Below are 26,325 nucleotides of genomic sequence, written 5' to 3'. Positions count from 1 at the left end.
ACCGACGGAGGGTGGAGGTGTTTAATGCAAACTAGGGGTCAGCCAAGCGCCGCAAAAGGCCGCCATGCCCTGCATGCCCCTTTTCTCTTTTCATATGCAGACGAGGGTTGAAGCCAACTTTGACCCACTGCTTGGATGACATCACCATATGCAAATCCATCTGCGGCAGGCCTTCCCCCAGGAATGCTTGCACTAGTTGTTGCATTTGGTTTGTTGTTTGGGGGTGCTTCAGTATTAGGCAGCCTTCTGCCCTCCCATGTTCATCTGAAAATATGTGTTCTCCCTGCAGTTGTTGTCCCCAGATGAGAGTTCCCTTGTGCTGCCTCAGTTGAATCTCCTTTACTTGACAGAGATGTGCCTGAGCAGCGGCCCTCCCCAGCCCTATCCCAAATCATACTTATTTTGCATAGGAGATACCATGGTCATGAAGATTGTTCTCCCAGGGTTAGGTTCATTCATTGCGTTCTGGGTATGCTGACCTCTGTGATTTCCCCAAATGTGGGAAACTCAACTGCATTATTTGTGGTAGTGGGGGACTGTGTTTGTGCTTTCCTCTGGTCAGCTCTGGTAAAAGTCAGATTTCTTTGTCTCAGATCTTCCTCTAGCCTTGTTCTTCTTTCAAGAGTTCCCTTGTGCTGCCTCAGTTGGATCTCCTTCACTTGACAGGGGGGTGCCCGAGCAGCGACCCTCCCCAGCTCTAGCCCAACTCCTACTTACCTGCCAGGTGAGATACTATGATCATGAAGTTGCTTCTCCCAGGGCAAGGCTCACCCATTGCACTCTGGGTGTGCTGCCCCTGCGATTTCCCCAAATATGGGAAACTTGATTGCATAATTTGTGTTTCCCCTAGTCGGCTCTCATATAATTCAGATCTCTTTGTCTCAGGTCTCTCTCCAGCCTAGTTTGCTGTCTGTTTCCACTTCTTTTTTCTTGAGCCCCTCCCTTCTATACCCTTGTGCACTATCCTGACTTCTCCTCCTGTCTGCTTACTTTGTGCCTTCCGATGCACAATGCAAACTACAGGTAGTGCTGCAGGGCCCACACCCTTTTACTTGCCTTACAGAGCAGCTCTGGAGCTGTTACAGTGCCAAGCTGCTGCAAGAAATCAGCTTGAATGCTTCAGGGGCTGGGGCATGGCCAACATGAGCCCCACACCGAAGTAGGGTGGGGGTGTTTAATGCGAACTAAGGGTCATCCAAGCGCCGCAAAAGGCCGCCATGCCCTGCATACCCCTTTTCTCTTTTCATATGCAGATGAGGGTTCCAGCCAACTTTGGCCCACTGCTTGGATGACATCACTGTATGCAAATCCGTCTTCTGCAGACCTTCCCCCAGGAATGCTTGTACTAGTTGCTGCATTTGGTTTGTTGTTTGGGGGTGCTTCAGTATTAGGCAGCCTTCTGCCCTCCCATGTTCATCTGAAAATATGTGTTCTCCCGGCAGTTGTTGTCCCCAGATGAGAGTTCCCTTGTGCTGCCTCAGTTGAATCTCCTTTACTTGACAGAGATGTGCCTGAGCAGCGGCCCTCCCCAGCCCTATCCCAAATCATACTTATTTTGCATAGGAGATACCATGGTCATAAAGATTGTTCTCCCAGGGTGAGGTTCATTCATTGCATTCTGGGTATGCTGACCCCTGTGATTTCCCCAAATGTGGGAAACTCAACTGCATTATTTGTGGTAGTGGGGGACTGTGTTTGTGTTTTCCTCTGGTCAGCTCTGGTAAAAGTCAGATTTCTTTGTCTCAGATCTTCCTCTAGCCTTGTTCTTCTTTCGAGAGTTCCATTGTGCTGCCTCAGTTTGATCTCCTTCACTTGACAGGGGGGTACCCGAGCAGCGACCCTCCCCAGCTCTAGCCCAACTCCTACATAACTGCCAGGTGAGATACTATGATCATGAAGGTGCTTCTCCCAGGGCAAGGCTCACCCATTGCACTCTGGGTGTGCTGCTCCTGCGATTTCCCCAAATGTGGGAAACTTGACTGCATAATTTGCGTTTCCCCTGGTCGGCTCTCGTATAATTCAGATCTCTTTGTCTCAGGTCTCTCTCCAGCTTAGTTTGCTGTCTGTTTCCACTTCTCTTTTCTTGAGCCGCTGCCTTCTATGCCCTTGTGCACTCTCCTGACTTCTCCTGTCTGCTTACTTTGTGCCTTCCAACGCACAATGCAAACTACAGGTAGTGCTGCAGGGCCCACACCCTTTTACTTGCCTTACAGAGCAGCTCTGGAGCTGTTACAGTGCCCAGCTGCAGCAAGAAATCAGCTTGAATGCTTCAGGGGCTGGGGCATAGCCAACATGAGCCCCACACCGACGGAGGGTGGAGGTGTTTAATGCGAACTAAGGGTCATCCAAGCGCCGCAAAAGGCCGCCATGCCCTGCATACCCCTTTTCTCTTTTCATATGCAGATGAGGGTTCCAGCCAACTTTGGCCCACTGCTTGGATGACATCACCGTATGCAAATACGTCTTCTGCAGACCTTCCCCCAGGAATGCTTGTACTAGTTGTTGCATTTGGTTTGTTGTTTGGGGTGCTTCAGTATTAGGCAGCCTTCTGCTCTCCCATGTTCATCTGAAAATATGTGTTCTCCCTGCAGTTGTTGTCCCCAGATGAGAGTTCTCTTGTGCTGCCTCAGTTGAATCTCCTTTACTTGACAGAGATGTGCCTGAGCAGCGGCCCTCCCCAGCCCTATCCCAAATCATACTTATTTTGCATAGGAGATACCATGGTCATGAAGATTGTTCTTCCAGGGTGAGGTTCATTCATTGCATTCTGGGTATGCTGACCCCTGTGATTTCCCCAAATGTGGGAAACTCGACTGCATTATTTGTGGTAGTGGGGGACTGTGTTTGTGCTTTCCTCTGGTCAGCTCTGGTAAAAGTCAGATTTCTTTGTCTCAGATCTTCCTCTAGCCTTGTTCTTTTTTTGAGAGTTTCCTTGTGCTGCCTCAGTTGGATTTCCTTCACTTGACAGGGGGGTGCCCGAGCAGTGACCCTCCCCAGCTCTAGCCCAACTCCTACTTACCTGCCAGGTGAGATACTATGATCAGGAAGGTGCTTCTCCCAGGGCAAGGCTCACCCATTGCACTCTGGGTGTGCTGCTCCTACGATTTCCCCAAATGTGGGACACTTGACTACATAATTTGTGTTTCCTCTGGTCGGCTACTCGTATAATTCAGATCTCTTTGTCTCAGGTCTCTCTCCAGCCTAGTTTGCTGTCTGTTTCCACTTCTCTTTTCTTGAGCCCCTGCCCTTGCCCTTGTGCACTCTCCTGACTTCTCCTGTCTGCTTACTTTGTGCCTTCCAACGCACAATGCAAACTACAGGTAGTGCTGCAGGGCCAACACCCTTTTACTTGCCTTACAGAGCAGCTCTGGAGCTGTTACAGTGCCCAGCTGCTGCAAGAAATCAGCTTGAATGCTTCAGGGGCTGGGGCATAGCCAACATGAGCCCCACACCGACGGAGGGTGGAGGTGTTTAATGCGAACTAAGGGTCATCCAAGCGCCGCAAAAGGCCGCCATGCCCTGCATACCCCTTTTCTCTTTTCATATGCAGATGAGGGTTCCAGCCAACTTTGGCCCACTGCTTGGATGACATCACCGTATGCAAATCCGTCTTCTGCAGACCTTTTCCCAGGAATGCTTGTACTAGTTGTTGCATTTGGTTTGTTGTTTGGGGGTGCTTCAGTATTAGGCAGCCTTCTGCTCTCCCATGTTCATCTGAAAATATGTGTTCTCCCTGCAGTTGTTGTCCCCAGATGAGAGTTCCCTTGTGCTGCCTCAGTTGAATCTCCTTTACTTGACAGAGATGTGCCTGAGCAGCGGCCCTCCCCAGCCCTATCCCAAATCATACTTATTTTGCATAGGAGATACCATTGTCATGAAGATTGTTCTCCCAGGGTGAGGTTCATTCATTGCATTCTGGGTATGCTGACCCCTGTCATTTCCCCAAATGTGGGAAACTCGACTGCATTATTTGTGGTAGTGGGGGACTGTGTTTGTGCTTTCCTCTGGTCAGCTCTGGTAAAAGTCAGATTTCTTTGTCTCAGATCTTCCTCTAGCCTTGTTCTTTTTTCGAGAGTTTCCTTGTGCTGCCTCAGTTGGATCTCCTTCACTTGACAGGGGGGTGCCCGAACAGCGACCCTCCCCAGCTCTAGCCCAACTCCTACTTACCTGCCAGGTGAGATACTATGATCAGGAAGGTGCTTCTCCCAGGGCAAGGCTCACCCAATGCACTCTGGGTGTGCTGCTCCTACGATTTCCCCAAATGTGGGACACTTGATTACATAATTTGTGTTTCCTCTGGTCGGCTCTCGTATAATTCAGATCTCTTTGTCTCAGGTCTCTCTCCAGCCTAGTTTGCTGTCTGTTTCCACTTCTCTTTTCTTGAGCCGCTCCCTTCTATGCCCTTGTGCACTATCCTGACTTCTCCCGTCTGCTTACTTTGTGCCTTCCAACGCACAATGCAAACTACAGGTAGTGCTGCAGGGCCCACACCCTTTTACTTGCTTTACAGAGCAGCTCTGGAGCTGTTACAGTGCCCAGCTGCTGCAAGAAATCAGCTTGAATGCTTCAGGGGCTGGGGCATAGCCAACATGAGCCCCACACCGAAGGAAGGTGGAGGTGTTTAATGCAAACTAGGGGTCATCCAAGCGCCGCAAAAGGCCGCCATGCCCTGCACACCCCTTTTTTATTTTCATATGCAGACGAGGGTTGAAGCCAACTTTGACCCACTGCTTGGATGACATCACCATATGCAAATCCATCTGCTGCAGGCCTTCCCCCAGGAATGCTTGCACTAGTAGTTGCATTTGGTTTGTTGTTTGGGGGTGCTTCAGTGTTAGGCAGCCTTCTGCCCTCCCATGTTCATCTGAAAATATGTGTTCTCCCTGCAGTTGTTGTCCCCAGATGAGAGTTCCCTTGTGTTGGCTCAGTTGAATCTCCTTTACTTGACAGAGATGTGCCTGAGCAGCGGCCCTCCCCAGCCCTATCCCAAATCATACTTATTTTGCATAGGAGATACCATGGTCATGAAGATTGTTCTCCCAGGGTGAGGTTCATTCATTGCACTCTGGGTATGCTGACCCCTGTGATTTCCCCAAATGTGGGAAACTCGACTGCATTATTTGTGGTAGTGGGGGACTGCGTTTGTGCTTTCCTCTGGTCTGCTCTGGTAAAAGTCAGATTTCTTTGTCTCAGATCTTCCTCTAGCCTTGTTCTTCTTTCGAGAGTTCCCTTGTGCTGCCTCAGTTGGATCTCCTTCACTTGACAGGGGGTGCCCGAGCAGCAATCCTCCACAGCTCTAGCCCAACTCCTACTTACCTGCCAGGTGAGATACTATGATGTTCACTGTTAGGGCAATCAGGATGTGGAATTCCCTGCCAGGGAAGGTGGTAATGGCGGACTCTGTAATTGGATTTAAAAAAGGAATGGATACATTTCTGAATGAAAAAGCTATCCAAGGTTATAATACTTAAAATATCAACATGGTTAATCCGGGGGTAACATGAGTTATAGTAGCTAACTAGTCATAAAACATTATTCAGCAAGTATGTAGAATCATCACAACTTAAAACAGGTTGAACACGATGGGCAATTTGCCTCTATTCAACCTCAAAAACTATGTTACTATATGTTACTATATTACTATGTTACTGTAGTATACAGAACACCACAATGTAATGAGCAGTGATAGTGAGCACTGATGAGGATACTAGAACTGACACTGAGCAGCAAGATGCAGCACTGGACTATTAGTAATGTACTGTAGTATGCTGAGCACCACAATGCAGCACAAGACAATGAGCAGTGATACTGAGCACTGATGAGGATACTACTGAGAACTGACACTGAGCAGGAGAGACACACTACTAGTATTACTGAGCAGCAATAAGTAACCACTGATACTGAGCACTGATATTGAGATTTCCACTGAGAGAACATAGCCACGTCCTCTCCGCTCTCTCTTCAATGCACGAGTAAAAATGGCGGCAACGCGCAGCTCTTTATATGGAATCCGAATCTCGAGAGAATCCGACAGCGGGATGATGACATTTTCCCTTGTTCAGGTTTTCCGAGTCAGGCGGGAACAACCGAGCCTGCCTCGGACCAGTGTAAACCACATGGAGTTCGTCGGGAATTCGGTTCTCGGAGAACCGAACCCGCTCCTCTCTACCTTATACCCATCAATTTTTTTATTTTCAATCTAAGCCCCTGCAGTTTTCTGTAAGCATCTGCTTCGCTATGATGATCAACAAGTCACAAGGGCAAACACTCAGGGCTTGAGGCGTAGATCTTAGGACCAGCTGCTACAAGCATGGCAGAGGTGTCACTATCACTGGTGACACCCAGAGAGGTGGCGAAGGAGATTGTAATGCAGTGCCGCGCAGATAAGCAGCGCAATGGTAAAAAGGAGGCATGGTTTCATAGGTAGGGGCGTGGCCTGGTGGCCTGAATCTACATTTTGTTGCTCCGGGTGTCCCGGGGGTTGGGGGCTGCACCCGGGGACTAGTGTGTGTGCGGTGCTGGCTCCTGCACAGTGACAGGGCATGGCCACCCAGCATGACGCCTCCATTCTTGACCATGCTGTAATTGCAGTCGCACTGCAGTTCAGCGTGATCATAAAAAATGGTGTAGCCTCCTGCTGGTGCAAACTGTATGTGCGCGCAGGAAGCCGCCACCATTTTTGTGATCACAGCGGCTGAATGTGATGTCATACAGCCGCTGTGACCACGCCCCCTGTGTCTCCTCCGTTGCAGACCCCATTTTGAAGCCTTGCCCCCGCACCGCTCCATCCCTGACTTGGAAATGGAGTGTTGCTGACCCCCCTCTCCCCCCCCCGCCCCGATTGACAGGCAGAGGCGATCGCATTCTCTGCGGGGTGCCGCAGAAAATGCAGGCACATGCGTATGCTGTTAGCAATTTTTGCAGTTGGATCGCTTATTGTGATTGCATTCCAACCTGAATCAGGCCCTATTACCTATCACAATGCGCTGCGGGCAGTACAAAATTGGGTTAATATAGGAGTAAAACTCCCAGACCTGTGCTCCTTAACTGTACCTGGTGGCTAGTGGAGCGGCTGCCCAGTAATCAGTGTCCACGCCAGTGCGCACACGGTCCACCCCCTACGGCCACGCTCCCCTTCATCAGCGGCCTCGTGATCCGGAAGGGCGGTGTGTGTGTGACTGACCTTAGGAAGAAACTGGAGCCTCCGCTGCAGTGACCCAGCAACCAGGGCACGGGAGTATACAGCGCCGCTGGGAGTGATGAAGCTGCAGTAAAGATGTCTATTAGACCTAGCCTGCTGCAGCCCTTGTAGATTCTCATAAAACAAGTTCTTCTTTTCTTGTCAAAATTAATAGCTAAGAATAGGCTGCCTGAGGCAGGCCCCTGTTAAGTGGCCTGCTACTGAAGGCACCAACTACAAACTGAGCTCCCTGTTCATGGAAGCGGGGTTATAGAGGAGGATGCGCTGAGCATCTTGGGAACAGTCAAAAGCTTTGAGCCGGTTGGTGCCTCAGATCAAGATCCTACTCTACACCCCAATGTGAATCCTTGTGGAGTCCAGTGTACCCCACAGAAGAAATTAATGTGTCACACCCATTGGCAGCAACCTTAGAATAGCTGCTGACGGGCACAATTGAGAAAGGAAGGGGGGGGGGGGGGACATTTGAATCCAGCACATAGATGCAATTCAAATATGTAATTTGTACCTTCCTATTTTAAAATATAATGGATGAACCTCACCCTGTGAGAACAATCTTCATGATCAAGAGATCTCATATGCAAAATAAGTATGAGTTGGGATAGGGCTGGGGAGGGTGGCTGCTCGGGCAGCCCCTCCCCCGTCAAGTTAAGGAGATTCAACTGAGGACGCACAAGGGAACTCTCGTCTGGGGACAACAACTGCAGGGAGACCACATCTGTTCAGATGAACATGGGAGGGTGGAAGGCTGCCTAATATTGAAGCACCATCAAATATCAAACCATATGCAACAACTAGTACAAGCATTCCTGGGGGAAGGTCTGCAGAAGACGGATTTGCATACGGTGATGTCATCCAAGATGTGGGCCAAAGTTGGCTGGAACCCTCATCTGCATATGAAAAGAGAAAAGGGGCATGCAGGGCATGGCGGCCTTTTGCGGTGCTTGGATGACCCCTAGTTCGCATTAAACACCCCCACCCTCCTTTGGTGTGGGGCTCATGTTGGCCATGCCCCATCCCCTGAAGCATTCAAGCTGATTTCTTGCAGCAGCTGGGCACTGTAACAGCTCCAGAGCTGTTCTGTAAGGCAAGTAAAAGGGTGTGGGCCCTGCAGCACCACCTGTAGTTCGCATTGTGCGTTGGAAGGCACAAAGTAAGCAGACGGGAGGAGAAGTCAGGATAGTGCGCAAGGGCATCCTTTTCTCTTAGTCCGTAGAGGATGCTGGGGTCACATTAAGAACCATGGGGTATAGACGGGATCCGCAAGAGACATGGGCACTTTAAGACTTTCAAAGGGTGTGAACTGGCTCCTCCCTCTATGCCCCTCCTCCAGACTCCAGTTATAGGAACTGTGCCCAGGGAGACGGACATTTCGAGGAAAGGATTTATTGTTAAACTAAGGTGAGCATCTTACCAGCTCACACCTTAAGCATGCCGCAGAACGTGGCATTCAACAGAACACAAGCCAACGGCATGAACAATTGCAGCAAAAAGCTGACCAGAACCATAACATAACATGTGTATAACCACAAGTAATAACTGCAGACACAGTATGGACTGGGACGGGTGCCCAGCATCCTCTACGGACTAAGAGAAAAGGATTTACCGGTAGGTATTAAAATCCTATTTTCTCATACGACCTAGAGGATGCTGGGGTCACATTAAGAACCATGGGGTTATACCAAAGCTCTTGAACGGGTGGGAGAGTGCGTACGACTCTGCAGCACCGAATGACCCAACTTGAGGTTATCATCAGCCAAGGTATCAAACTTGTAAAACTTAGCAAAAGTGTTTACTAAATAGCTGCTCGGCAAAGTTGCAATGCCGAGACTCCCCGACCAGCTGCCCAGGATGAACCCACCTTTCTAGTAGAATGGGTCTTCACCTAATTCAGTAACGGCAATCCTGCCATGGAATGAGCATGCTGAATCTTACCACAGATCCAGCGCATAATGGTCTACATGGAAGCAGGACACCCAATCCTGTTGGGAGCATACAGGACAAACAGAGCCTCTGTTTTCCTAATCTGAACCGTTCTGGTGACATAAATTTTCAAAGTTCTGACCACAGCCAGAGACTTTGACTCAACGAAGGTGTCAGTGGCCAAAGGCACCATGTGGAAAGATGAACCACCTTCGGCAGAAATTGTTGACGTGTCCTCAATTCTGCTCTATCTTCATGAAAGATCAAATAAAGGCTCTTGTGATACTGCATGGTTTGTACTGTTTTCCATGTGCTCCCAGATCTTTCAAGCAAGTAGCATGGTCAAGAAAGTTCTGTTTGAAAAGAAACAACATTTACTGTCATTGTTATAGAATTTGGGAGAAAAAAACAAGAAGAAATCTGCACTGTTGACGCACTGGACAGAATGAATGAATCATAAAATATAACCTTTATTAAGTATGTATTAAAATTGGATAAATATTAATATTATTATCCCAAACTGCAGTGAAACATAAAGGTTAAAATCACAGAACTAACATACATGTGCATAAGAAAAATAAAGAGATGTGAAAAAAAGGTTTAAAAAGCGTGTCCGTGTGTGATTATTTTTGAAGGCACAACCCTGGCGGGGTTGTTTATATAGATATATATGTTGCTAATAATCACTTTCTAGCGTAATGTTATTAAATAGCTGTTAGTATCTATGTCGTCAGGTACCACTGGGTCGTATCCTATATACTCCCTTCACTCAATAGGGGTTACCTCCCGGGAAGCCATCCCCATTGGGAATGAAAATTTTAAAGCCTACTGTTAGTGCTTCATCTACACGTTATAGCCCTGAATTTTCCAATGCCTAGCTCTTTGCAAAAGAGAGATATCGGCAAGGAAAAGCTGTATTGTACCTTTGCATTTTTCTCCCAAACGAAAGACACTAGAATGAAAATTTTAAAGCCTCCTGTTAGTGCTTCATCTACACGTTATAGCCCTGAATTTTCCAATGCCTATTTCTTTGCAAAAGAGAGATATCGGCAAGGAAAAGCTTTATTGTACCTTTGCATTTTTCTCCCAAACGAAGGACACTAGAATGAAAATTTTAAAGCCTCCTATTAGTGCTTCATCTACACGTTATAGCCCTGAATTTTCCAATGCCTATTTCTTTGCAAAAGAGAGATATCGGCAAGGAAAAGCTGTATTGTACCTTTGCATTTTTCTCCCAAACGAAGGACACTAGAATGAAAATTTTAAAGCCTCCTGTTAGTGCTTCATCTACACGTTATAGCCCAGAATTTTCCAATGCCTATCTCTTTGCAAAAGAGAGATATCGGCAAGGAAAAGCTGTATTGTACCTTTGCATTTTTCTCCCAAACGAAAGACACTAGAATGAAAATTTTAAAGCCTCCTGTTAGTGCTTCATCTACACGTTATAGCCCTGAATTTTCCAATGCCTATCTCTTTGCAAAAGAGAGATATCGGCAAGGAAAAGCTGTATTGTACCTTTGCATTTTTCTACCAAACGAAAGACACTAGAATGAAAATTGAAAAGCCTCCTGTTAGTGCTTCATCTACACGGTATAGCCCTGAATTTTCCAATGCCTAGCTCTTTGCAAAAGAGAGATATTGGCAAGGAAAAGCTGTATTGTACTTTTGCATTTTTCTCCCAAACGAAGGACACTAGAATGAAAATTTTAAAGCCTCCTGTTAGTGCTTCATCTACACGTTATAGCCCTGCATTTTCCAATGCCTATCTCTTTGCAAAAGAGAGATATCGGCAAGGAAAAGCAGCATTGTACCTTTGCATTTTTCTCCCAAACGAAAGACACTAGAATGAAAATTGTAAAGCCTCCTGTTAGTGCTTCATCTACACGTTATAGCCCTGCATTTTCCAATGCCTAGCTCTTTGCAAAAGAGAGATATTGGCAAGGAAAAGCTGTATTGTACCTTTGCATTTTTCTCCCAAACGAAAGACACTAGAATGAAAATTTTAAAGCCTCCTGTTAGTGCTTCATCTACACGTTATAGCCCAGAATTTTCCAATGCCTATCTCTTTGCAAAAGAGAGATATCGGCAAGGAAAAGCTGTATTGTACCTTTGCATTTTTCTCCCAAACGAAAGACACTAGAATGAAAATTTTAAAGCCTCCTGTTAGTGCTTCATCTACACGTTATAGCCCTGAATTTTCCAATGCCTATTTCTTTGCAAAAGAGAGATATCGGCAAGGAAAAGCTTTATTGTACCTTTGCATTTTTCTCCCAAACGAAGGACACTAGAATGAAAATTTTAAAGCCTCCTATTAGTGCTTCATCTACACGTTATAGCCCTGAATTTTCCAATGCCTATTTCTTTGCAAAAGAGAGATATCGGCAAGGAAAAGCTGTATTGTACCTTTGCATTTTTCTCCCAAACGAAGGACACTAGAATGAAAATTTTAAAGCCTCCTGTTAGTGCTTCATCTACACGTTATAGCCCAGAATTTTCCAATGCCTATCTCTTTGCAAAAGAGAGATATCGGCAAGGAAAAGCTGTATTGTACCTTTGCATTTTTCTCCCAAACGAAAGACACTAGAATGAAAATTTTAAAGCCTCCTGTTAGTGCTTCATCTACACGTTATAGCCCTGAATTTTCCAATGCCTATCTCTTTGCAAAAGAGAGATATCGGCAAGGAAAAGCTGTATTGTACCTTTGCATTTTTCTACCAAACGAAGGACACTAGAATGAAAATTTAAAAGCCTCCTGTTAGTGCTTCATCTACACGGTATAGCCCTGAATTTTCCAATGCCTAGCTCTTTGCAAAAGAGAGATATTGGCAAGGAAAAGCTGTATTGTACTTTTGCATTTTTCTCCCAAACGAAGGACACTAGAATGAAAATTTTAAAGCCTCCTGTTAGTGCTTCATCTACACGTTATAGCCCTGCATTTTCCAATGCCTATCTCTTTGCAAAAGAGAGATATCGGCAAGGAAAAGCAGCATTGTACCTTTGCATTTTTCTCCCAAACGAAAGACACTAGAATGAAAATTGTAAAGCCTCCTGTTAGTGCTTCATCTACACGTTATAGCCCTGCATTTTCCAATGCCTAGCTCTTTGCAAAAGAGAGATATTGGCAAGGAAAAGCTGTATTGTACCTTTGCATTTTTCTCCCAAACGAAAGACACTAGAATGAAAATTTTAAAGCCTCCTGTTAGTGCTTCATCTACACGTTATAGCCCTGAATTTTCCAATGCTTATCTCTTTGCAAAAGAGAGATATCGGCAAGGAAAAGCAGCATTGTACTTTTGCATTTTTCTCCCAAACGAAAGACACTAGAATGAAAATTTTAAAGCCTCCTGTTAGTGCTTCATCTACACGTTATAGCCCTGAATTTTCCAATGCCTAGCTCTTTGCAAAAGAGAGATATTGGCAAGGAAAAGCTGTATTGTACCTTTGCATTTTTCTCCCAAACGAAGGACACTAGATTGAAAATTTTTAAGCCTCCTATTAGTGCTTCATCTACACGTTCTAGCCCTGAATTTTCCAATGCCTAGCTCTTTGCAAAAGAGAGATATCGGCAAGGAAAAGCGGTATTGTACCTTTGCATTTTTCTCCCAAACGAAATACACTAGAATGAAAATTTTAAAGCCTCCTGTTAGTGCTTCATCTACACGTTATAGCCCTGAATTTTCCAATGCCTATCTCTTTGCAAAAGAGAGATATCGGCAAGGAAAAGCTGTATTGTACCTTTGCATTTTTCTCCCAAACGAAGGACACTAGAATGAAAATTTTAAAGCCTCCTATTAGTGCTTCATCTACACGTTATAGCCCTGAATTTTTCAATGCCTATCTCTTTGCAAAAGAGAGCTATCGGCAAGGAAAAGCTGTATTGTACCTTTGCAGTTTTCTCCCAAACGAAGGACACTAGAATGAAAATTTTAAAGCCCCCTGTTAGTGCTTCATCTACACGTTATAGCCCTGAATTTTCCAATGCCTATCTCTTTGCAAAAGAGAGATATCGGCAAGGAAAAGCTGTATTGTACCTTTGCATTTTTCTCCCAAACGAAAGACACTAGAATGAAAATTTTAAAGCCTCCTGTTAGTGCTTCATCTACACGTTATAGCCCTGAATTTTCCAATGCCTATCTCTTTGCAAAAGAGAGATATCGGCAAGGAAAAGCTGTATTGTACCTTTGCATTTTTCTCCCAAACGAAAGACACTAGAATGAAAATTTTAAAGCCTCCTGTTAGTGCTTCATCTACACGTTATAGCCCTGCATTTTCCAATGCCTATCTCTTTGCAAAAGAGAGATATCGGCAAGGAAAAGCAGCATTGTACCTTTGCATTTTTCTCCCAAACGAAAGACACTAGAATGAAAATTGTAAAGCCTCCTGTTAGTGCTTCATCTACACGTTATAGCCCTGCATTTTCCAATGCCTAGCTCTTTGCAAAAGAGAGATATTGGCAAGGAAAAGCTGTATTGTACCTTTGCATTTTTCTCCCAAACGAAAGACACTAGAATGAAAATTTTAAAGCCTCCTGTTAGTGCTTCATCTACACGTTATAGCCCTGAATTTTCCAATGCTTATCTCTTTGCAAAAGAGAGATATTGGCAAGGAAAAGCAGCATTGTACTTTTGCATTTTTCTCCCAAACGAAAGACACTAGAATGAAAATTTTAAAGCCTCCTGTTAGTGCTTCATCTACACGTTATAGCCCTGAATTTTCCAATGCCTAGCTCTTTGCAAAAGAGAGATATTGGCAAGGAAAAGCTGTATTGTACCTTTGCATTTTTCTCCCAAACGAAGGACACTAGATTGAACATTTTAAAGCCTCCTATTAGTGCTTCATCTACACGTTATAGCCCTGAATTTTCCAATGCCTAGCTCTTTGCAAAAGAGAGATATCGGCAAGGAAAAGCGGTATTGTACCTTTGCATTTTTCTCCCAAACGAAATACACTAGAATGAAAATTTTAAAGCCTCCTGTTAGTGCTTCATCTACACGTTATAGCCCTGAATTTTCCAATGCCTATCTCTTTGCAAAAGAGAGATATCGGCAAGGAAAAGCTGTATTGTACCTTTGCATTTTTCTCCCAAACGAAGGACACTAGAATGAAAATTTTAAAGCCTCCTATTAGTGCTTCATCTACACGTTATAGCCCTGAATTTACCAATGCCTATCTCTTTGCAAAAGAGAGATATCGGCAAGGAAAAGCTGTATTGTACCTTTGCAGTTTTCTCCCAAACGAAGGACACTAGAATGAAAATTTTAAAGCCTCCTGTTAGTGCTTCATCTACACGTTATAGCCCTGAATTTTCCAATGCCTATCTCTTTGCAAAAGAGAGATATCGGCAAGGAAAAGCTGTATTGTACCTTTGCATTTTTCTCCCAAACGAAAGACACTAGAATGAAAATTTTAAAGCCTCCTATTAGTGCTTCATCTACACGTTATAGCCCTGAATTTACCAATGCCTATCTCTTTGCAAAAGAGAGATATCGGCAAGGAAAAGCTGTATTGTACCTTTGCATTTTTCTCCCAAACGAAAGACACTAGAATGAAAATTTTAAAGCCTCCTGTTAGTGCTTCATCTACACGTTATAGCCCTGAATTTTCCAATGCCTATCTCTTTGCAAAAGAGAGATATCGGCAAGGAAATGCTGTATTGTACCTTTGCATTTTTCTCCCAAACGAAAGACACTAGAATGAAAATTTTAAAGCCTCCTGTTAGTGCTTCATCTACACGTTATAGCCCTGAATTTTCCAATGCCTATCTCTTTGCAAAAGAGAGATATCGGCAAGGAAAAGCTGTATTGTACCTTTGCATTTTTCTCCCAAACGAAAGACACTAGAATGAAAATTTTAAAGCCTCCTGTTAGTGCTTCATCTACACGTTATAGCCCTGCATTTTCCAATGCCTATCTCTTTGCAAAAGAGAGATATCGGCAAGGAAAAGCTGCATTGTACCTTTGCATTTTTCTCCCAAACGAAAGACACTAGAATGAAAATTGTAAAGCCTCCTGTTAGTGCTTCATCTACACGTTATAGCCCTGCATTTTCCAATGCCTAGCTCTTTGCAAAAGAGAGATATTGGCAAGGAAAAGCTGTATTGTACCTTTGCATTTTTCTCCCAAACGAAAGACACTAGAATGAAAATTTTAAAGCCTCCTGTTAGTGCTTCATCTACACGTTATAGCCCTGAATTTTCCAATGCTTATCTCTTTGCAAAAGAGAGATATTGGCAAGGAAAAGCAGCATTGTACTTTTGCATTTTTCTCCCAAACGAAAGACACTAGAATGAAAATTTTAAAGCCTCCTGTTAGTGCTTCATCTACACGTTATAGCCCTGAATTTTCCAATGCCTAGCTCTTTGCAAAAGAGAGATATTGGCAAGGAAAAGCTGTATTGTACCTTTGCATTTTTCTCCCAAACGAAGGACACTAGATTGAACATTTTAAAGCCTCCTATTAGTGCTTCATCTACACGTTATAGCCCTGAATTTTCCAATGCCTAGCTCTTTGCAAAAGAGAGATATCGGCAAGGAAAAGCGGTATTGTACCTTTGCATTTTTCTCCCAAACGAAATACACTAGAATGAAAATTTTAAAGCCTCCTGTTAGTGCTTCATCTACACGTTATAGCCCTGAATTTTCCAATGCCTATCTCTTTGCAAAAGAGAGATATCGGCAAGGAAAAGCTGTATTGTACCTTTGCATTTTTCTCCCAAACGAAGGACACTAGAATGAAAATTTTAAAGCCTCCTATTAGTGCTTCATCTACACGTTATAGCCCTGAATTTACCAATGCCTATCTCTTTGCAAAAGAGAGATATCGGCAAGGAAAGCTGTATTGTACCTTTGCAGTTTTCTCCCAAACGAAGGACACTAGAATGAAAATTTTAAAGCCTCCTGTTAGTGCTTCATCTACACGTTATAGCCCTGAATTTTCCAATGCCTATCTCTTTGCAAAAGAGAGATATCGGCAAGGAAAAGCTGTATTGTACCTTTGCATTTTTCTCCCAAACGAAAGACACTAGAATGAAAATTTTAAAGCCTCCTATTAGTGCTTCATCTACACGTTATAGCCCTGAATTTACCAATGCCTATCTCTTTGCAAAAGAGAGATATCGGCAAGGAAAAGCTGTATTGTACCTTTGCATTTTTCTCCCAAACGAAAGACACTAGAATGAAAATTTTAAAGCCTCCTGTTAGTGCTTCATCTACACGTTATAGCCCTGAATTTTCCAATGCCTATCTCTTTGCAAAAGAGAGATATCGGCAAGGAAATGCTGTATTGTACCTTTGCATTTTTCTCCCAAACGAAAGACACTAGAATGAAAATTTTAAAGCCTCCTGTTAGTGCTTCATCTACACGTTATAGCCCTGAATTTTCCAATGCTTATCTCTTTGCAAAAGAGAGATATTGGCAAGGAAAAGCAGCATTGTACTTTTGCATTTTTCTCCCAAACGAAAGACACTAGAATGAAAATTTTAAAGCCTCCTGTTAGTGCTTCATCTACACGTTATAGCCCTGAATTTTCCAATGCCTAGCTCTTTGCAAAAGAGAGATATTGGCAAGGAAAAGCTGTATTGTACCTTTGCATTTTTCTCCCAAACGAAGGACACTAGATTGAACATTTTAAAGCCTCCTATTAGTGCTTCATCTACACGTTATAGACCTGAATTTTCCAATGCCTAGCTCTTTGCAAAAGAGAGATATCGGCAAGGAAAAGCGGTATTGTACCTTTGCATTTTTCTCCCAAACGAAATACACTAGAATGAAAATTTTAAAGCCTCCTGTTAGTGCTTCATCTACACGTTATAGCCCTGAATTTTCCAATGCCTATCTCTTTGCAAAAGAGAGATATCGGCAAGGAAAAGCTGTATTGTACCTTTGCATTTTTCTCCCAAACGAAGGACACTAGAATGAAAATTTTAAAGCCTCCTATTAGTGCTTCATCTACACGTTATAGCCCTGAATTTACCAATGCCTATCTCTTTGCAAAAGAGAGATATCGGCAAGGAAAAGCTGTATTGTACCTTTGCAGTTTTCTCCCAAACGAAGGACACTAGAATGAAAATTTTAAAGCCTCCTGTTAGTGCTTCATCTACACGTTATAGCCCTGAATTTTCCAATGCCTATCTCTTTGCAAAAGAGAGATATCGGCAAGGAAAAGCTGTATTGTACCTTTGCATTTTTCTCCCAAACGAAAGACACTAGAATGAAAATTTTAAAGCCTCCTATTAGTGCTTCATCTACACGTTATAGCCCTGAATTTTCCAATGATTATCTCTTTGCAAAAGAGAGATATCGGCAAGGAAAAGCTGTATTGTACCTTTGCATTTTTCTCCCAAACGAAAGACACTAGAATGAAAATTTTAAAGCCTCCTGTTAGTGCTTCATCTACACGTTATAGCCCTGAATTTTCCAATGCCTATCTCTTTGCAAAAGAGAGATATCGGCAAGGAAAAGCTGTATTGTACCTTTGCATTTTTCTACCAAACGAAAGACACTAGAATGAAAATTTAAAAGCCTCCTGTTAGTGCTTCATCTACACGGTATAGCCCTGAATTTTCCAATGCCTAGCTCTTTGCAAAAGAGAGATATTGGCAAGGAAAAGCTGTATTGTACTTTTGCATTTTTCTCCCAAACGAAGGACACTAGAATGAAAATTTTAAAGCCTCCTGTTAGTGCTTCATCTACACGTTATAGCCCTGCATTTTCCAATGCCTATCTCTTTGCAAAAGAGAGATATCGGCAAGGAAAAGCAGCATTGTACCTTTGCATTTTTCTCCCAAACGAAAGACACTAGAATGAAAATTGTAAAGCCTCCTGTTAGTGCTTCATCTACACGTTATAGCCCTGCATTTTCCAATGCCTAGCTCTTTGCAAAAGAGAGATATTGGCAAGGAAAAGCTGTATTGTACCTTTGCATTTTTCTCCCAAACGAAAGACACTAGAATGAAAATTTTAAAGCCTCCTGTTAGTGCTTCATCTACACGTTATAGCCCAGAATTTTCCAATGCCTATCTCTTTGCAAAAGAGAGATATCGGCAAGGAAAAGCTGTATTGTACCTTTGCATTTTTCTCCCAAACGAAAGACACTAGAATGAAAATTTTAAAGCCTCCTGTTAGTGCTTCATCTACACGTTATAGCCCTGAATTTTCCAATGCCTATTTCTTTGCAAAAGAGAGATATCGGCAAGGAAAAGCTTTATTGTACCTTTGCATTTTTCTCCCAAACGAAGGACACTAGAATGAAAATTTTAAAGCCTCCTATTAGTGCTTCATCTACACGTTATAGCCCTGAATTTTCCAATGCCTATTTCTTTGCAAAAGAGAGATATCGGCAAGGAAAAGCTGTATTGTACCTTTGCATTTTTCTCCCAAACGAAGGACACTAGAATGAAAATTTTAAAGCCTCCTGTTAGTGCTTCATCTACACGTTATAGCCCAGAATTTTCCAATGCCTATCTCTTTGCAAAAGAGAGATATCGGCAAGGAAAAGCTGTATTGTACCTTTGCATTTTTCTCCCAAACGAAAGACACTAGAATGAAAATTTTAAAGCCTCCTGTTAGTGCTTCATCTACACGTTATAGCCCTGAATTTTCCAATGCCTATCTCTTTGCAAAAGAGAGATATCGGCAAGGAAAAGCTGTATTGTACCTTTGCATTTTTCTACCAAACGAAGGACACTAGAATGAAAATTTAAAAGCCTCCTGTTAGTGCTTCATCTACACGGTATAGCCCTGAATTTTCCAATGCCTAGCTCTTTGCAAAAGAGAGATATTGGCAAGGAAAAGCTGTATTGTACTTTTGCATTTTTCTCCCAAACGAAGGACACTAGAATGAAAATTTTAAAGCCTCCTGTTAGTGCTTCATCTACACGTTATAGCCCTGCATTTTCCAATGCCTATCTCTTTGCAAAAGAGAGATATCGGCAAGGAAAAGCAGCATTGTACCTTTGCATTTTTCTCCCAAACGAAAGACACTAGAATGAAAATTGTAAAGCCTCCTGTTAGTGCTTCATCTACACGTTATAGCCCTGCATTTTCCAATGCCTAGCTCTTTGCAAAAGAGAGATATTGGCAAGGAAAAGCTGTATTGTACCTTTGCATTTTTCTCCCAAACGAAAGACACTAGAATGAAAATTTTAAAGCCTCCTGTTAGTGCTTCATCTACACGTTATAGCCCTGAATTTTCCAATGCTTATCTCTTTGCAAAAGAGAGATATCGGCAAGGAAAAGCAGCATTGTACTTTTGCATTTTTCTCCCAAACGAAAGACACTAGAATGAAAATGTTAAAGCCTCCTGTTAGTGCTTCATCTACACGTTATAGCCCTGAATTTTCCAATGCCTAGCTCTTTGCAAAAGAGAGATATTGGCAAGGAAAAGCTGTATTGTACCTTTGCATTTTTCTCCCAAACGAAGGACACTAGATTGAAAATTTTTAAGCCTCCTATTAGTGCTTCATCTACACGTTATAGCCCTGAATTTTCCAATGCCTAGCTCTTTGCAAAAGAGAGATATCGGCAAGGAAAAGCGGTATTGTACCTTTGCATTTTTCTCCCAAACGAAATACACTAGAATGAAAATTTTAAAGCCTCCTGTTAGTGCTTCATCTACACGTTATAGCCCTGAATTTTCCAATGCCTATCTCTTTGCAAAAGAGAGATATCGGCAAGGAAAAGCTGTATTGTACCTTTGCATTTTTCTCCCAAACGAAGGACACTAGAATGAAAATTTTAAAGCCTCCTATTAGTGCTTCATCTACACGTTATAGCCCTGAATTTTTCAATGCCTATCTCTTTGCAAAAGAGAGCTATCGGCAAGGAAAAGCTGTATTGTACCTTTGCAGTTTTCTCCCAAACGAAGGACACTAGAATGAAAATTTTAAAGCCCCCTGTTAGTGCTTCATCTACACGTTATAGCCCTGAATTTTCCAATGCCTATCTCTTTGCAAAAGAGAGATATCGGCAAGGAAAAGCTGTATTGTACCTTTGCATTTTTCTCCCAAACGAAAGACACTAGAATGAAAATTTTAAAGCCTCCTGTTAGTGCTTCATCTACACGTTATAGCCCTGAATTTTCCAATGCCTATCTCTTTGCAAAAGAGAGATATCGGCAAGGAAAAGCTGTATTGTACCTTTGCATTTTTCTCCCAAACGAAAGACACTAGAATGAAAATTTTAAAGCCTCCTGTTAGTGCTTCATCTACACGTTATAGCCCTGCATTTTCCAATGCCTATCTCTTTGCAAAAGAGAGATATCGGCAAGGAAAAGCAGCATTGTACCTTTGCATTTTTCTCCCAAACGAAAGACACTAGAATGAAAATTGTAAAGCCTCCTGTTAGTGCTTCATCTACACGTTATAGCCCTGCATTTTCCAATGCCTAGCTCTTTGCAAAAGAGAGATATTGGCAAGGAAAAGCTGTATTGTACCTTTGCATTTTTCTCCCAAACGAAAGACACTAGAATGAAAATTTTAAAGCCTCCTGTTAGTGCTTCATCTACACGTTATAGCCCTGAATTTTCCAATGCTTATCTCTTTGCAAAAGAGAGATATTGGCAAGGAAAAGCAGCATTGTACTTTTGCATTTTTCTCCCAAACGAAAGACACTAGAATGAAAATTTTAAAGCCTCCTGTTAGTGCTTCATCTACACGTTATAGCCCTGAATTTTCCAATGCCTAGCTCTTTGCAAAAGAGAGATATTGGCAAGGAAAAGCTGTATTGTACCTTTGCATTTTTCTCCCAAACGAAGACACTAGATTGAACATTTTAAAGCCTCCTATTAGTGCTTCATCTACACGTTATAGCCCTGAATTTTCCAATGCCTAGCTCTTTGCAAAAGAGAGATATCGGCAAGGAAAAGCGGTATTGTACCTTTGCATTTTTCTCCCAAACGAAATACACTAGAATGAAAATTTTAAAGCCTCCTGTTAGTGCTTCATCTACACGTTATAGCCCTGAATTTTCCAATGCCTATCTCTTTGCAAAAGAGAGATATCGGCAAGGAAAAGCTGTATTGTACCTTTGCATTTTTCTCCCAAACGAAGGACACTAGAATGAAAATTTTAAAGCCTCCTATTAGTGCTTCATCTACACGTTATAGCCCTGAATTTACCAATGCCTATCTCTTTGCAAAAGAGAGATATCGGCAAGGAAAAGCTGTATTGTACCTTTGCAGTTTTCTCCCAAACGAAGGACACTAGAATGAAAATTTTAAAGCCTCCTGTTAGTGCTTCATCTACACGTTATAGCCCTGAATTTTCCAATGCCTATCTCTTTGCAAAAGAGAGATATCGGCAAGGAAATGCTGTATTGTACCTTTGCATTTTTCTCCCAAACGAAAGACACTAGAATGAAAATTTTAAAGCCTCCTGTTAGTGCTTCATCTACACGTTATAGCCCTGAATTTTCCAATGCTTATCTCTTTGCAAAAGAGAGATATTGGCAAGGAAAAGCAGCATTGTACTTTTGCATTTTTCTCCCAAACGAAAGACACTAGAATGAAAATTTTAAAGCCTCCTGTTAGTGCTTCATCTACACGTTATAGCCCTGAATTTTCCAATGCCTAGCTCTTTGCAAAAGAGAGATATTGGCAAGGAAAAGCTGTATTGTACCTTTGCATTTTTCTCCCAAACGAAGGACACTAGATTGAACATTTTAAAGCCTCCTATTAGTGCTTCATCTACACGTTATAGACCTGAATTTTCCAATGCCTAGCTCTTTGCAAAAGAGAGATATCGGCAAGGAAAAGCGGTATTGTACCTTTGCATTTTTCTCCCAAACGAAATACACTAGAATGAAAATTTTAAAGCCTCCTGTTAGTGCTTCATCTACACGTTATAGCCCTGAATTTTCCAATGCCTATCTCTTTGCAAAAGAGAGATATCGGCAAGGAAAAGCTGTATTGTACCTTTGCATTTTTCTCCCAAACGAAGGACACTAGAATGAAAATTTTAAAGCCTCCTATTAGTGCTTCATCTACACGTTATAGCCCTGAATTTACCAATGCCTATCTCTTTGCAAAAGAGAGATATCGGCAAGGAAAAGCTGTATTGTACCTTTGCAGTTTTCTCCCAAACGAAGGACACTAGAATGAAAATTTTAAAGCCTCCTGTTAGTGCTTCATCTACACGTTATAGCCCTGAATTTTCCAATGCCTATCTCTTTGCAAAAGAGAGATATCGGCAAGGAAAAGCTGTATTGTACCTTTGCATTTTTCTCCCAAACGAAAGACACTAGAATGAAAATTTTAAAGCCTCCTATTAGTGCTTCATCTACACGTTATAGCCCTGAATTTACCAATGCCTATCTCTTTGCAAAAGAGAGATATCGGCAAGGAAAAGCTGTATTGTACCTTTGCATTTTTCTCCCAAACGAAAGACACTAGAATGAAAACTTTAAAGCCTCCTGTTAGTGCTTCATCTACACGTTATAGCCCTGAATTTTCCAATGCCTATCTCTTTGCAAAAGAGAGATATCGGCAAGGAAATGCTGTATTGTACCTTTGCATTTTTCTCCCAAACGAAAGACACTAGAATGAAAATTTTAAAGCCTCTTGTTAGTGCTTCATCTACACGTTATAGCCCTGCATTTTCCAATGCCTATCTCTTTGCAAAAGAGAGATATCGGCAAGGAAAAGCTGCATTGTACCTGTGCATTTTTCTCCCAAACGAAAGACACTAGAATGAAAATTTTAAAGCCTACTGTTAGTGCTTCATCTACACGTTAATGCCCTGAATTTTCCAATGCCTAGCTCTTTGCAAAAGAGAGATATCGGCAAGGAAAAGCTGTATTGTACCTTTGCATTTTTCTCCCAAACGAAGGACACTAGAATGAAAATTTTAAAGCCTCCTATTAGTGCTTCATCTACACGTTATAGCCCTGAATTTTCCAATGCCTATCTCTTTGCAAAAGAGAGATATCGGCAAGGAAAAGCTGTATTGTACCTTTGCATTTTTCTCCCAAACGAAGGACACTAGAATGAAAATTTTAAAGCCTCCTGTTAGTGCTTCATCTACACGTTATAGCCCAGAATTTTCCAATGCCTATCTCTTTGCAAAAGAGAGATATCGGCAAGGAAAAGCTGTCTTGTACCTTTGCATTTTTCTCCCAAACGAAGGACACTAGAAAGAAAATTTTAAAGCCTCCTGTTAGGCCATCATCTACACGACATAGCCCTGAATTTTCCAATGCGTAGCTCTTTGCAAAAGAGAGATATTGGCAAGGAAAAGCTGTCTTGTACCTTTGCATTTTTCTCCCAAACGAAGGACACTAGAAAGAAAATTTTAAAGCCTCCTGTTAGGCCATCATCTACACGACATAGCCCTGAATTTTCCAATGCGCAGCTCTTTGCAAAAGAGAGATATTGGCAAGGAAAAGCTGTCTTGTACCATTGCATTTTTCTCCCAAACGAAGGACACTAGAAAGAAAATTTTAAAGCCTCCTGTTAGGCCATCATCTACACGACATAGCCCTGAATTTTCCAATGCGTAGCTCTTTGCAAAAGAGAGATATTGGCAAGGAAAAGCTGTCTTGTACCTTTGCATTTTTCTCCCAAACGAAGGACACTAGAAAGAAAATTTTAAAGCCTCCTGTTAGGCCATCATCTACACGACATAGCCCTGAATTTTCCAATCCGTAGCTCTTTGCAAAAGAGAGATATTGGCAAGGAAAAGCTGTATTGTACCTTTGCATTTTTCTCCCAAACGAAAGACACTAGAATGAAAATTTTAAAGCCTCCTGTTAGTGCTTCATCTACACGTTATAGCCCTGAATTTTCCAATGCCTATCTCTTTGCAAAAGAGAGATATCGGCAAGGAAAAGCTGTATTGTACCTTTGCATTTTTCTCCCAAACGAAAGACACTAGAATGAAAATTTTAAAGCCTCCTGTTAGTGCTTCATCTACACGTTATAGCCCTGCATTTTCCAATGCCTATCTCTTTGCAAAAGAGAGATATCGGCAAGGAAAAGCAGCATTGTACTTTTGCATTTTTCTCCCAAACGAAAGACACTAGAATGAAAATTTTAAAGCCTCCTGTTAGGCCATCATCTACACGACATAGCCCTGAATTTTCCAATGCGCAGCTCTTTGCAAAAGAGAGATATTGGCAAGGAAAAGCTGTCTTGTACCTTTGCATTTTTCTCCCAAACGAAGGTCACTAGAAAGAAAATTTTAAAGCCTCCTGTTAGGCCATAATCTACACGACATAGCCCTGAATTTTCCAATGCGCAGCTCTTTGCAAAAGAGAGATATTGGCAAGGAAAAGCTGTCTTGTACCATTGCATTTTTCTCCCAAATTGAAGGACACTAGAAAGAAAATTTTAAAGCCTCCTGTTAGGCCATCATCTACACGACATAGCCCTGAATTTTCCAATGCGCAGCTCTTTGCAAAAGAGAGATATTGGCAAGGAAAAGCTGTCTTGTACCTTTGCATTTTTCTCCCAAACGAAGGTCACTAGAAAGAAAATTTTAAAGCCTCCTGTTAGGCCGTCATCTACACGACATAGCCCTGAATTTTCCAATGAGTAGCTCTTTGCAAAAGAGAGATATTGGCAAGGAAAAGCTGTCTTGTACCTTTGCATTTTTCTCCCAAACGAAGGACACTAGAAAGAAAATTTTAAAGCCTCCTGTTAGGCCATCATCTACACGACATAGCCCTGAATTTTCCAATGCGCAGCTCTTTGCAAAAGAGAGATATTGGCAAGGAAAAGCTGTCTTGTACCTTTGCATTTTTCTCCCAAACGAAGGTCACTAGAAAGAAAATTTTAAAGCCTCCTGTTAGGCCATCATCTACACGACATAGCCCTGAATTTTCCAATGAGTAGCTCTTTGCAAAAGAGAGATATTGGCAAGGAAAAGCTGTCTTGTACCTTTGCATTTTTCTCCCAAACGAAGGACACTAGAAAGAAAATTTTAAAGCCTCCTGTTAGGCCATCATCTACACGACATAGCCCTGAATTTTCCAATGCGCAGCTCTTTGCAAAAGAGAGATATTGGCAAGGAAAAGCTGTCTTGTACCATTGCATTTTTCTCCCAAACGAAGGACACTAGAAAGAACATTTTAAAGCCTCCTGTTAGGCCATCATCTACACGACATAGCCCTGAATTTTCCAATGCGCAGCTCTTTGCAAAAGAGAGATATTGGCAAGGAAAAGCTGTCTTGTACCTTTGCATTTTTCTCCCAAACGAAGGACACTAGAAAGAAAATTTTAAAGCCTCCTGTTAGGCCATCATCTACACGACATAGCCCTGAATTTTCCAATGCGTAGCTCTTTGCAAAAGAGAGATATTGGCAAGGAAAAGCTGTCTTGTACCTTTGCATTTTTCTCCCAAACGAAGGACACTAGAAAGAAAATTTTAAAGCCTCCTGTTAGGCCATCATCTACACGACATAGCCCTGAATTTTCCAATCCGTAGCTCTTTGCAAAAGAGAGATATTGGCAAGTAAAAGCTGTCTTGTACCTTTGCATTTTTCTCCCAAACGAAGGACACTAGAAAGAAAATTTTAAAGCCTCCTGTTAGGCCATCATCTACACGACATAGCCCTGAATTTTCCAATGCGCAGCTCTTTGCAAAAGAGATATATTGGCAAGGAAAAGCTGTCTTGTACCATTGCATTTTTCTCCCAAACGAAGGACACTAGAAAGAAAATTTTAAAGCCACCTGTTAGGCCATCATCTACACGACATAGCCCTGAATTTTCCAATGCGTAGCTCTTTGCAAAAGAGAGATATTGGCAAGGAAAAGCTGTCTTGTACCTTTGCATTTTTCTCCCAAACGAAGGACACTAGAAAGAAAATTTTAAAGCCTCCTGTTAGGCCATCATCTACACGACATAGCCCTGAATTTTCCAATGCGCAGCTCTTTGCAAAAGAGAGATATTGGCAAGGAAAAGCTGTCTTGTACCATTGCATTTTTCTCCCAAACGAAGGACACTAGAAAGAACATTTTAAAGCCTCCTGTTAGGCCATCATCTACACGACATAGCCCTGAATTTTCCAATGCGCAGCTCTTTGCAAAAGAGAGATATTGGCAAGGAAAAGCTGTCTTGTACCATTGCATTTTTCTCCCAAACGAAGGACACTAGAAAGAACATTTTAAAGCCTCCTGTTAGTGCTTCATCTACACGTTATAGCCCAGAATTTTCCAATGCCTATCTCTTTGCAAAAGAGAGATATCGGCAAGGAAAAGCTGTCTTGTACCT

General features: G+C 42.4%; 8 non-coding genes and 1 pseudogene across 8 annotated transcripts; all 9 read left to right on the top strand.

Moving 5' to 3' along the window:
* Positions 1 to 393: 393 nt before the first annotated feature.
* On the top strand, positions 394 to 557 carry LOC135033701 (U1 spliceosomal RNA). The gene has a single exon (XR_010229041.1). It is a non-coding gene; the product is annotated as a U1 spliceosomal RNA (small nuclear RNA).
* A 152-nt stretch (positions 558 to 709) lies between these two features.
* LOC135033845 (U1 spliceosomal RNA) lies at positions 710 to 844 on the top strand (annotated as a pseudogene).
* A 702-nt stretch (positions 845 to 1,546) lies between these two features.
* Positions 1,547 to 1,710, top strand: LOC135033923 (U1 spliceosomal RNA). Its single transcript, XR_010229239.1, has one exon. It is a non-coding gene; the product is annotated as a U1 spliceosomal RNA (small nuclear RNA).
* Positions 1,711 to 1,862: 152 nt separating this feature from the next.
* Positions 1,863 to 2,025, top strand: LOC135033849 (U1 spliceosomal RNA). The gene has a single exon (XR_010229171.1). It is a non-coding gene; the product is annotated as a U1 spliceosomal RNA (small nuclear RNA).
* A 670-nt stretch (positions 2,026 to 2,695) lies between these two features.
* On the top strand, positions 2,696 to 2,859 carry LOC135033928 (U1 spliceosomal RNA). Its single transcript, XR_010229244.1, has one exon. It is a non-coding gene; the product is annotated as a U1 spliceosomal RNA (small nuclear RNA).
* Positions 2,860 to 3,011: 152 nt separating this feature from the next.
* On the top strand, positions 3,012 to 3,175 carry LOC135033817 (U1 spliceosomal RNA). Its single transcript, XR_010229148.1, has one exon. It is a non-coding gene; the product is annotated as a U1 spliceosomal RNA (small nuclear RNA).
* A 668-nt stretch (positions 3,176 to 3,843) lies between these two features.
* On the top strand, positions 3,844 to 4,007 carry LOC135033719 (U1 spliceosomal RNA). Its single transcript, XR_010229059.1, has one exon. It is a non-coding gene; the product is annotated as a U1 spliceosomal RNA (small nuclear RNA).
* A 152-nt stretch (positions 4,008 to 4,159) lies between these two features.
* Positions 4,160 to 4,322, top strand: LOC135033852 (U1 spliceosomal RNA). The gene has a single exon (XR_010229173.1). It is a non-coding gene; the product is annotated as a U1 spliceosomal RNA (small nuclear RNA).
* Positions 4,323 to 4,993: 671 nt separating this feature from the next.
* LOC135033688 (U1 spliceosomal RNA) lies at positions 4,994 to 5,157 on the top strand. Its single transcript, XR_010229028.1, has one exon. It is a non-coding gene; the product is annotated as a U1 spliceosomal RNA (small nuclear RNA).
* Positions 5,158 to 26,325: the final 21,168 nt, after the last annotated feature.

This window comes from Pseudophryne corroboree, unplaced genomic scaffold (genome assembly GCF_028390025.1).
Source record: "Pseudophryne corroboree isolate aPseCor3 unplaced genomic scaffold, aPseCor3.hap2 scaffold_576, whole genome shotgun sequence".
In the NCBI taxonomy this organism is placed as follows: domain Eukaryota; kingdom Metazoa; phylum Chordata; class Amphibia; order Anura; family Myobatrachidae; genus Pseudophryne; species Pseudophryne corroboree.
The sequence above is the reverse complement of the archived record's forward strand: the minus strand, read 5'-3'. Positions and strand labels throughout refer to the sequence as shown.